The sequence below is a fragment of the Arachis hypogaea genome, chromosome 11 (assembly GCF_003086295.3).
Source record: "Arachis hypogaea cultivar Tifrunner chromosome 11, arahy.Tifrunner.gnm2.J5K5, whole genome shotgun sequence".
In the NCBI taxonomy this organism is placed as follows: domain Eukaryota; kingdom Viridiplantae; phylum Streptophyta; class Magnoliopsida; order Fabales; family Fabaceae; genus Arachis; species Arachis hypogaea.
The window spans coordinates 57929868-57941249 of record NC_092046.1 but is presented as its reverse complement, the minus strand read 5'-3'; the positions used below and the strand labels follow the sequence as shown (position 1 = coordinate 57941249).

General features: G+C 36.8%; 1 non-coding gene across 1 annotated transcript; it reads right to left on the bottom strand.

Annotated features, from left to right (window-relative positions):
- Positions 1-9166: 9166 nt before the first annotated feature.
- LOC112724581 (small nucleolar RNA R71) lies at positions 9167-9274 on the bottom strand. The gene has a single exon (XR_003163737.1). It is a non-coding gene; the product is annotated as a small nucleolar RNA R71 (small nucleolar RNA).
- Positions 9275-11382: the final 2108 nt, after the last annotated feature.

The following is an 11382-nucleotide window of genomic DNA, read 5'->3' as shown; positions in this document are numbered from 1 at the left end:
CAAATCTCAGCCCAAACACTCACCAAGTGGGCCCCAGAAGTGAATTTTAGCACTAGATAGACTGTTTTACCCTTACTAGTCATCTGTTGAGTATTTAAAGTGTATTTTACATAATCATTCGAACAACATCTACCTCTTTATGCTATTTTCGTGTTTTACCATGTGTCTTTACATCAGTATGAGTTTCTGAACCTCCTAGGTTGAGGGGAGGAGCCTTGCTGAGTCCTATAAATTAATAAAAGTATTCCTGTTTCTCTTCGATCCGTGTTTGATTAATTCTAAGATGTATACTCGTTCTTCATCAATATGAATGCGTTGAACTGGCATAAGGTTATCATATTCTATATGGGTTCAGAGTGCGTCTTTCATCGGACAATGATGAACCACCAGCTTGAATATATGTCTCTCACACGGCTAATCCACGACTTCGTTGGGGACTTCTTGAGACATCAGTTCAGCCAATTTCCTGGGAGATTAGGGTCTCTGTGGTAGAGGCTAGAACCCAAAGTGCAGCATTCTCTGATCTGGAAGATCTGTCCTTGTCTGTGGCATTTTCAGTAGGATCATTAAGGAGAAAGAACTGTATGAGCTTCACCCTCAATCAAAATGGATCCACACTAAACTCGTGGTTCAGATCTAGAGGAGTATTGGCAGCTGCTCAAACCAGTGTCAATCACATACAGCCTACCATTGAAGAAATCACTCACAAGCAAAGAGAGTAGTAATATCGGAGTTAATTCAGAAAGGCAAAGCAACTCCAATCCTCAACTCTATCTTTAAAGTATTAGCACCCTATTATAATAATCTCACAAATATTTATCTATCAACCTTCTGATCTGCCTGACTAAGACCTGCAAGAAAACCATAGCTTGCTTCAAACCACAATCCTCGTGGGATCGACCCTGACTCGCTCAAGTATTACTTGGACGACCTAGTGCACTTGGTGGTACAGTTGTACGAAAGTGTGGGGATTCATGCACTAAGTTTTTGGTGCCGTTGCCGGGGATTGTTCGTATTTGGACAAACTGACGGACTGTCTTGCTCCCTAGATTAGGTAATTTTTGTTTTATTTGAGTCTTTTATTTTTATTTTCTTCTTCCTCAATTTTTGAAAAATTTTAAAACCTTTTTCAAAAATATTTTTTCTTTTCTTTGTTTAATCTTTGTTCTTTGTTTGAGTCTTATGTTCTTGTTGAGTCTTTTATTTTTTTATTTTCTTCTAAAAATTTTCGAAAAAAAATCAAAAAGCTTTTCAAAAATATTTCTCTTTTCTTTGTTTAATTTGTGTTCTTGGTATTGAGTCTTGCATGTTCTTGTTTTTTAATTTTTTTCAATTACAAAAATTTTAAAACTTCTTCCTAAACCTTTTACAAGAAATATTTGTCTTTTCTTTGTTCAATCTTTATTTTTGGTTAGAGCCTTGTGCTTATGTTCTTGGTAAAATCTTGTGTTAAGTCTTTAAGATTGGTGTTTTCTTGTTATTTTTCTTTCAATTTTCAAAAATATATGTTTGGTTTTCTAAAAATTTTAAGTTTGGTGTCCTTTTTATGTTCTTGTGTTCTTTGAGTCTTTGAGTTTTGTTCTTTGTGTTCTTGTGACTCTTTGACGGGAGAATTATTGCCGGTTTAGAATTAATCAAAGTTTGAACTCAAGTTCATCAGTAGCATAGCCCAAACCAACAATGAACTCTCACAATCAAAGTTTGAATTCAAAGATATGTCACAATTAAAAACCAAGTCAATTCCGGGAGTGTTTAGTTCCCGGGTCGTCTCCCAAGGACACTTGAGACCAACGAATGTATAATTCCAGTTGTGATGCTCATGGGGTTTTTAATGAAGAGATAAACATATAAAGCAATAAAAGAACATGCAAAATTGTGATAAATGAACTAATAAAGGAATTAGCGAATTAACTATGTAATATAGACAAGTAAGGTATAAAAGGAATTAATATAAATGTGTATGAACAATGTAAAGCATAAAAGGTATCTTGGCTTGGAATGAGCTAAGGGTCCTTTCCTTGTTATTGGAACCACAACTATGACAATTAGAATGGATTAATCTCACTTGATTAACCCTCACATCGGAGAGTAAGTTAAGTGAGCATAAGTGTTCTTAACACACAAATCCTAAATTGCTTGCTAATTGCCTTAGCAACAAATTAGCGTTAGTGGGAATAAGAACAACTAACAATCCAAGAATTGACACTAAATGTTGGACATCCCAACTCTAGGAACCTAATTTCTCACTTTCTCCAAGCTAAGAGATAGAAAACTAGCCCAAAATTATGATTGACATTTTGTCAAACACTTGGTGGCAAAAACATTAAACATGGGAAAAATGAGAAAATGCTTGAAGCTAAAAGCAACAAATGATCTCAATCAACAATAACAACTCAAGAAAACATATAACAATCATCAACTATCAAATTCATCAACAAAAAATTGAAATTGTAAAAGAGAAGTAAAATTGAACTATAACTTGAAGTATAAGAAAGAGTAAGAACAATGTAGCTATAAAGAGTAGTAATAAAGAGATACATAAAAGGGAAGCTAGAAAAATCCAATATCAAAAATGGAAATGGCACTTGAATGTAAATACCTAGTATAAACCCTAATGGAGATGATGAAAAACTTCAAGAAAAAACTATACTAAAGCTTCCTATTACTACTCCTAAGCTATCCTAATGATATGCTATGGTATTCTTCTCATTCTTCCTTCATTATGAGCTAAATGGCTTCAGAAATGGGCCTCCAATCCACCAAATTCGTGTGTCACGTGCCATTTTAATGAAGGCATGTCCGGCCACCTGTGCGTACGCACAAGTGGTTGTGCGCACGCACACTAGGCGTTGCTTAGATAGACGCACGGCGCGCGCGATATGGCTCACGCGCACGCTTGTCTTTGCTCTAATGGTTGTGCGTACACACACAGGTCTGTGCGTACGCACACATCACTGTGCTCTTCTCCTTTGATTCTTCGTGCTTCCTCCACTTTGCATGCTCCTCTTCTATTTTCTCCAAGCCATTCCTACCTTATACATCTGAAATCACTCACAAACAATATCAAGGCATTGAATGGAAGGTAAATGGGATAAAATTAATTAAATTAGCACAAAAGAGCATGTTTTCTTAATCAAGCACAAATTAGGAGAAAATTTCAAAAGCATGCTATTTAAGGGAATAAGTGCAAGTTTATATGATGAAATCCATTTAATTTCAACCAAAAATCATCATCAAATATGGATTCATCAATTCCCCACACTTAAACACTAGCATGTCCTCATGTTAAACATACTCAAAGGAGATCAATGAAAGGAAAAACGATTTATTCTATGTACTACCTAAATGCATGTAACTATCCTAAAGGTTACAACCAATATGTACTATGCAAGGAGTTGGTAAAACAAACCATGAAATTTCAATCCATCACAAGAAAGCTTTAGGGCCAATGCAAAGATTTTATGCACTAAAATCAATGTCCAAAGATTTGAATTAAAATTTCTAAAACTAACCAACAGACAACTTGCAAGAAGATACAACATGAGATGCAAGAATATAGAATTGAGCGATCGAACCCCTAACCGGATGGGTATTCACTCAATTCACTCAGTGTTTAGGGCTTAATCACTCAATTCCCCTTTAATCATGCTTTTCAAAGATTTGCAAGTCATCTAACAATGAGCTAGTATTTGATGCATGAAAAATAAATATCATGAGGTCTTTGGAGGGTTGTAATGGGGTTAGGGTTTAGGTAGGATAAATATGGTTAAGTGGACTTAAAGAATTAGTTCTTTGATTAGCTTAAGTGTCCACCTAATCCTATTTTGCCTATATACTCATAACAATGCAACCTATCCACCCATTTTTCTCCTATCTCACCCTACTCATGCACTTTCTTTTCGAAACATAAACATATACATCCTTTATTTCAACTTTTTATTTCACATTCTATTATGCACAAGTTTTTTTTAATGAACTATTTCTTATCTTTGTTAGCACAAGAGATGCATATGACTTAAAACAATGAATGCATGAGCATTACCCAATTGCCAATTTTTCACAATGAGTTTCATACCTCTATTACCAATGCTTCCCAATAATTCCCCCCACACTTAGAATATACACACTAATCTACCCAAGCTAATCAAAGAGTAATTCAGGGACATCAGTGGTTTTTTCGCTTAAGAGAGAATGATGTGCTAAAATCATAACAAAAGGGGATTTACAGGCTCAACAGAGGTTCACAAAGGTGAATGCAAGGGTTAGCCGTATAGGTTAGTGAGTTCAATATCAAAGATGGCCTCAATCATGCTAAATGCATCCAAACAATAAATACAGGACATAAAGAATCATGCAAATCAATGATCACAATAAAAAAGGAGCATAATCACACAAGAACAAACATTATGGTTGAAAAATTCAACCATCTATTAGAGCTCAAATCTCACAAGGTATGTTGTTCTAGCTATTTTCTATGTTCTACAAACAGAATACTTCAAGCAAGTTGAAAAACGCAAGATTTTTCTTCAATTCAATCAATGGTACGCCCTAAGAAAGATTTCATGGAAATTTCTTGGTGTTTCACCCAACTTATTCACTCTATCATGCAACATGCAACATCAACTACTATATAACTATGAACAATAGAGATATTTACAAAAAAACCAACCAAAATGAAATAGAGATAAAGGTACTAAAAATGAAGAAAAAGAACTAAAAGAGTATTGCCAAGTGTTTTGAGAAAAGAATTTTTACCCCACGAAGTCGCCGATCCTCCCCCACACTTAATTCGTCCACGGTCCTCCGTGCATGCTTACGATCCGGGAGAAAGATAACTTCGGGGGTCCACCTTCAGCCGGTGGTCTCGAAAATGGGTTGGTCACCTTCATCATGCTCCTCCCTAACTAGCTTAGATGAAGCCTCAGGATTTGGGCCGGGATCTCTTCCTTTTAGCTTTGCCACCATCCACTCAAAACGCTTGTGTTCAAGATGCTCCATGTGGTGGATATCGTGCAAGATGTCTCGGAATAAATCTGGAAGTAACCAGAGAAACGGTAAAGAAGTTGATGAAGTTGGTAGATGATGAGCGGATAATTTATACGCTTTTTGGCATTGTTTTTAGTATGTTTTTAGTAGGATCTAGTCACTTTTAGGGATGTTTTCATTAGTTTTTATGTTAAATTCACATTTCTGGACTTTACTATGAGTTTGTGTGTTTTTCTGTGATTTCAGGTATTTTCTGGCTGAAATTGAGGGACTTGAGCAGAAATCTGATTCAGAGGTTGAAGAAGGACTGCTGATGCTGTTGGATTTTGACCTCCCTGCACTCAAAGTTGATTTTCTGGAGCTACAGAACTCGAAATGGCGCGCTTCTAATTGCGTTTGAAAGTAGACATCCAGGGCTTTCCAGCAATATATAATAGTCCATACTTTGGCCAAGAATTGACGACGTAAACTGGCGTTCAACGCCAGCCTTCTGCCCAAATCTGGTGTCCAGCGCCAGAAAAGGATCCAAAACCAGAGTTGAACGCCCAAACTGGCACAGAAACTGGCGTTCAACTCCACAAATGGCCTCTGCACGTGCAACACTCAGGCTCAGCCCAAACACACACCAAGTGGGCCCAGGAAGTGGATTTATGCATCAATTACTTACTCATGTAAACCCTAGTGACTAGTTTATTATAAATAGGACCTTTTACTAGTCTTTTTGACCATCTTTGGTCTCAGTTTTATTCCATTGTTCATCTTAGGAGACTATTGATCTCGTTTAGGGGGCTGGCCATCTCGGCCATGCCTGGACCTTCCACTTATGTATTTTCAACGGTAGAGTTTCTACACTCCATAGATTAAGGTGTGGAGCTCTGCTGTTCCTCAAAGATTAATGCAAAGTACTACTGTTTTCTATTCAATTCTTCTTATTTCGCTTCTAAGATATCCATTCACACCCAAGAACGTGATGAAGGTGATGATTATGTGTGACGCTCATCATCCTTCTCCCTTATGAACGCGTGCCTGACAAACACTTCTGTTCTACATGAATTAAGCTAGAATGAGTATCTCTCAGATCTCCTAACCAGAATCTTCGTGGCGTAAGCTAGAATGATGGCGGCATTCAAGAGAATCCGGAAAGTCTAAACCTTGTCTGTGGTATTCCGAGTAGGATTCAATGATTGAATGACTGTGACGAGCTTCAAACTCGCGAGTGCTGGGCGTTAGTGACAGACACAAAAGGAGGGTGAATCCTATTCCAGCATGATCGGGAACCGACAGATGAATAGCCGTGCCGTGACAGGGTGCGTGAGCATATTATTCACTGAGAGGAGGGGATGTAGCCACTGACAACGGTGATGCCCTTGCATAAAGCCAGCCATGGAAAGGAGTAAGACAGATTGGATGAAGATAGCAGGAAAGCAGCGGTTCAGAGGAACAAAAAGCATCTCCATTCGCTTATCTGAAATTCCTACCAATGATTTACATAAGTATCTCTATCCCTATTTTATTAATTAATATTCGAAAACTCCATGATTATTTTATATCCGCCTGACTGAGATTTACAAGGTGACCATAGCTTGCTTCATACCAACAATCTCCGTGGGATTCGACCCTTACTCACGTAAGGTATTACTTGGATGACCCAGTGCACTTGCTGGTTAGTTGTATCGAAGTTGTGACAATTATGAATTAAGATCAGAGCACCAAGCTCTGGAGCCATTACCATGATTTATTCGAGCCTGGAGATCACAATTTCGTGCACCAAGTTTTTGGCGCCGTTGCCGGGGATTGTTTGAGTTTGGACAACTGACGGTTTATCTTGTTGCTCAGATTGGGTAACCTTCTTTTCGTTTTCTTTTCAAAAATCTTTCAAAAATATTTTCAAAAAAATTTTTCTCTTTTGTTTTCGAAAAATATAAAAATGTTTTCAAAAATTTGATTCAAGATTTTTAAGAATGAATTCTAGTGTTTCATGAAGCATGTGAAGCCTGACTGGCTGTAAAGCCATGTCTAAATTTATTTGGACTGAGGCTTGCAATTTGTTATAAAGAGCAATATACTCTCGTGTTAAAGACTAAAGCTTGGCTGGCCATTGGCCATGTCTAGTGTTTTGGACTGGAGCTTTCATTGAAAGCTTGGCTGGCTAGTGAGCCATGTCTAATTCCTGGACTGAAGCTTTAGACTAACATGGCAAGATTCCTAGAATTCATATTAAAAATTTTAGAATCCTTATTTTTCTTTTTCATACTATTTTCGAAAAAAATCCAAAAAAATTAGAAAATCATAAAAATAAAAAATATTTTGTGTTTCTTGTTTGAGTCTTGAGTCATATCATAAGTTTGGTGTCATCTGCATGTGCATCTTGCATTTTTCGAAAATTTCATGCATTCATGGTGTTCTTCATGATCTTCAAGTTGTTCTTGGTAAGTCTTCTTGTTTGATCTTGATGATTTTTTGTTTTGTGTCTTTTCATGTTTATCATATGCATTCTTGAATTCTTGGTGCCTAAGCATTAAAGAATTCTAAGTTTGGTGTCTTGCATATTTTCTTTGCATTAAAAATTTTTCAAAAATATGTTCTTGATGTTCATCATGACATTCATAGTGTTCTTGGTGTTCATCTTGACATTCATAGCATTCTTGCATGCATTCATTGTTTTGATCTAAAAATTTCATGCATTGCATAATTTTCATGTTTTCATAAAAATTCAAAAATCAAAAAAATATCTTTCCCTTTTTCTCTCATCAAATTCGAAAATTTGAGTTGACTTTTTCAAAAATTTTTAAAATCTAGTTGTTTCTTATGAGTCAAATCAAATTTTCAATTTGAAAATCTTATCTTTTTCAAAATCTTTTTCAAAAATCAAATCTTTTTCAAAATTCTTAGTTATTTTCGAAAATTTTAAAAATATTTTTCAAAAATCTTTTTCTTATTTTTATATCAAATTTTCGAAAATAACATAATCAACTAATGTTTTGATTCAAAAATTTGAAGTTTGTTACTTGCTTGTTAAGAAAGATTCAAACTTTGAGTTCTAGAATCATATCTTGTGATTTCTTATGAATCAAGTCATTAATTGAGATTTTAAAAATCAAATCTTTTTCAAAAACTAATTTCTATCATATCTTTTCAAAAATATCTTCTTATCTTATCTTTTTCAAAAATATCTTTTCAAAATATCTTTTCTAACTTCTTATCTTTTCAAAATTTGTTTCAACTAACTAACTAACTTTTTGTTTGTTTCTTAACTTTTTCAAAACTACCTAACTAACTCTCTCTCTCTAATTTTCGAAAATATCTCCCCTCTTTTTCAAAATTTCTTTTTAATTTATTAATTATTTTAATTTTTAAAATCTTAATTTTCGAAAATTTCTAACATTTTTCAAAAACCATTTTTCAAAAATCACTAACTCTTTTTCAAAATAATTTTCGAAAATTATCCCTCCTCCATCCTATTTTATTTATTCATTCATATCCTAACATCTCATCTCACATCTCTTCCATCCGTACAGTTGTGTTTCTTCCTTTACATCACATTCTTTATCTCCCCCTCTTCTTCCACTCACACAGGAATCCCTATACTGTGGTATAAAGGATCTCCATTATTATTATTATTTTTCTGTGCCTTCTTCTTTGTCATATGAGCAGGAGCAAGGATAAGAACACTCTAGTGGAAGCAGATCCAGAACCTGAAAGGACTCTGAAGAGAAAATTAAGAGAAGCTAAAATACAACAATCCAGAGATAACCTTTCAGAAATTTTCGAACAGGAAGAGGAGATGGCAGCCGAAAATAATAATAATGTAAGGAAGATGCTTGGTGACTTTACTGCACCTAATTCCAATTTACATGGAAGAAGCATCTCCATTCCTGCCATTGGAGCAAACAACTTTGAGCTGAAACCTCAATTAGTTTCTCTGATGCAGCAGAACTGCAAGTTTCATGGACTTCCATCTGAAGATCCTTTTCAGTTCTTGACTGAATTCTTGCAGATATGTGATACTGTTAAGACTAATGGAGTAGATCCTGAAGTCTACAGGCTCATGCTTTTCCCTTTTGCTGTAAGAGACAGAGCTAGATTATGGTTGGATTCTCAACCCAAAGACAGCCTGAACTCTTGGGATAAGCTGGTCACGGCTTTCTTAGCCAAGTACTTTCCTCCTCAAAAGCTGAGCAAGCTTAGAGCTGATGTTCAAACCTTCAGACAGAAAGAAGGTGAATCCCTCTATGAAGCTTGGGAAAGATACAAACAGTTGACCAAAAAGTGTCCTTCTGACATGCTTTCAGAATGGACCATCCTGGATATATTCTATGATGGTTTATCTGAGCTATCAAAGATGTCACTGGACACTTCTGCAGGTGGATCCATTCACCTAAAGAAAACGCCTGCAGAAGCTCAAGAACTCATTGACATGGTTGCTAATGACCAGTTCATGTACACTTCTGAAAGGAATCATGTGAGTAATGGGACGCCTATGAAGAAGGGAGTTCTTGAGGTTGATACTCTGAATGCCTGGTGCACGAATTATGAATTACACTTTTCACAACTCGTACCACTAACCAGCAAGTGCACTGGGTCGTCCAAGTAATACCTTACGTGAGTAAGGGTCGAATCCCACGGAGATTGTTGGTTTGAAGCAATCTATGGTTATCTTGTAAATCTTAGTCAGGAAGTCAATTATGTTTATCAATTGAATTGTGAATAACCAGTAGAGCATAAATTAAAAGTTACTTGTTGTGCAGTAATCGAGAATATGTTGGAGTTTTAGAGATGCTTTGTCTTCTGAATCTCTGCTTTCCTCTGTCTTCTTGTTCACGCACGCACGTCCCCCTATGGCAAGCTGTGTGTTGGTGGATCACCGTTGTCAATGGCTACCTTCCATCCTTCCAGTGAAAACTACGCTCACGTGCTCTGTCACAGCACGGCTAATCACCGGTTGGTTCTCGATCCGGTTGGAATAGGATTTACTATCCTTTTGCATCTGTGACTAACGCCCAGCCTTCAGGAGTTTGAAGCTCGTCACAGTCATTCAATCCTTGAATCCTACTCGGAATACCACAGACAAGGTTTAGACTTTACGTATTCTCATGAATGCTGCCATTAGTTCTAGCTTATACCACGGAGATTCTGATTAAAGAATCTAAGAGATACTCATTCAATCGGATATAGAACGGAGGTGGTTGTCAGGCACACGTTCATGGTTTGAGGAAGGTGATGAATGTCACAGATCATCACCTTCATCACAGTTAATCGCGAATGAACATCTTAGATAGAAACAAGCGTGTTTGAATGGAAAACAGAAATACTTGCATTAATTCATCGAGACACAGCAGAGCTCCTCACCCCCAACAATGGGGTTTAGAGACTCATGCCGTCAGAGAATACAAAGTTTAGATCTGAAAATGTCATCGGATACAAAATAAGTCTCTAAAAGTTGTTTAAATACTAAACCAGTAGCCTAGGGTTACAAAATATGAGTGGACTATGATGGATGATGCAGAGATCCACTTCTGGGGCCCACTTGGTGTGCTGGGGCCCACTTGGTGTGTGCTGGGGCTGAGACTTCAAGCAATTCACGTGTAGAGGCCATTTGTGGAGTTGAACGCCAGTTTTTGTGCCAGTTTGGGCGTTCAACTCCAGTTTTTGATCCTTTTCTGGCGCTGGACGCCAGAATTGGGCAGAGGACTGGCGTTGAACGCCAGTTTACGTCGTCTATTCTTGTGCAAAGTATGGACTATTATACATTGCTGGAAAGCCCTGGATGTCTACTTTCCAACGCAATTGGAATCACGCCATTTCGAGTTCTGTAGCTCCAGCAAATCCACTTTGAGTACAGGGAGGTCAGAATCCAACAGCATCAGCAGTCCTTTTTCAGCCTGAATCAGATTTTTGCTCAGCTCCTTCAATTTCAGCCAGAAAAATACCTGAAATTACAGAAAAACACACAACTCATAGTAAAGTCCAGAAATATGAATTTTTCCTAAAAACTACTGGAGATAAACTAAAAACTAACTAAAACATACTCAAAACTATATGAAATTATCCCCAAAAAGCATATAAAATATCCGCTCATCACAACACCAAACTTAAACTGTTGCTTGTCCTCAAGCAACTAGACAAATAAAATAGAAGACTAATAGGTTGAGAAGCAATAATATCTCAGAGTTTTTGAATGAAGCTCAGATTCTAATTAGATGAGCGGGGCTAGTAGCTTTTTGCTTCTGAACAGTTTTGGCATCTCACTTTATCCATTGAAGCTCAGAGTGATTGGCATCTATAGGAACTCAGAATTCAGATAGTGTTATTGATTCTCTTAGTTCAGTGTGATGATTCTTGAACACAGCTTCTTTATGAGTCTTGGTCGTGGCCCTAAGCACTTTGTTTTCCAGT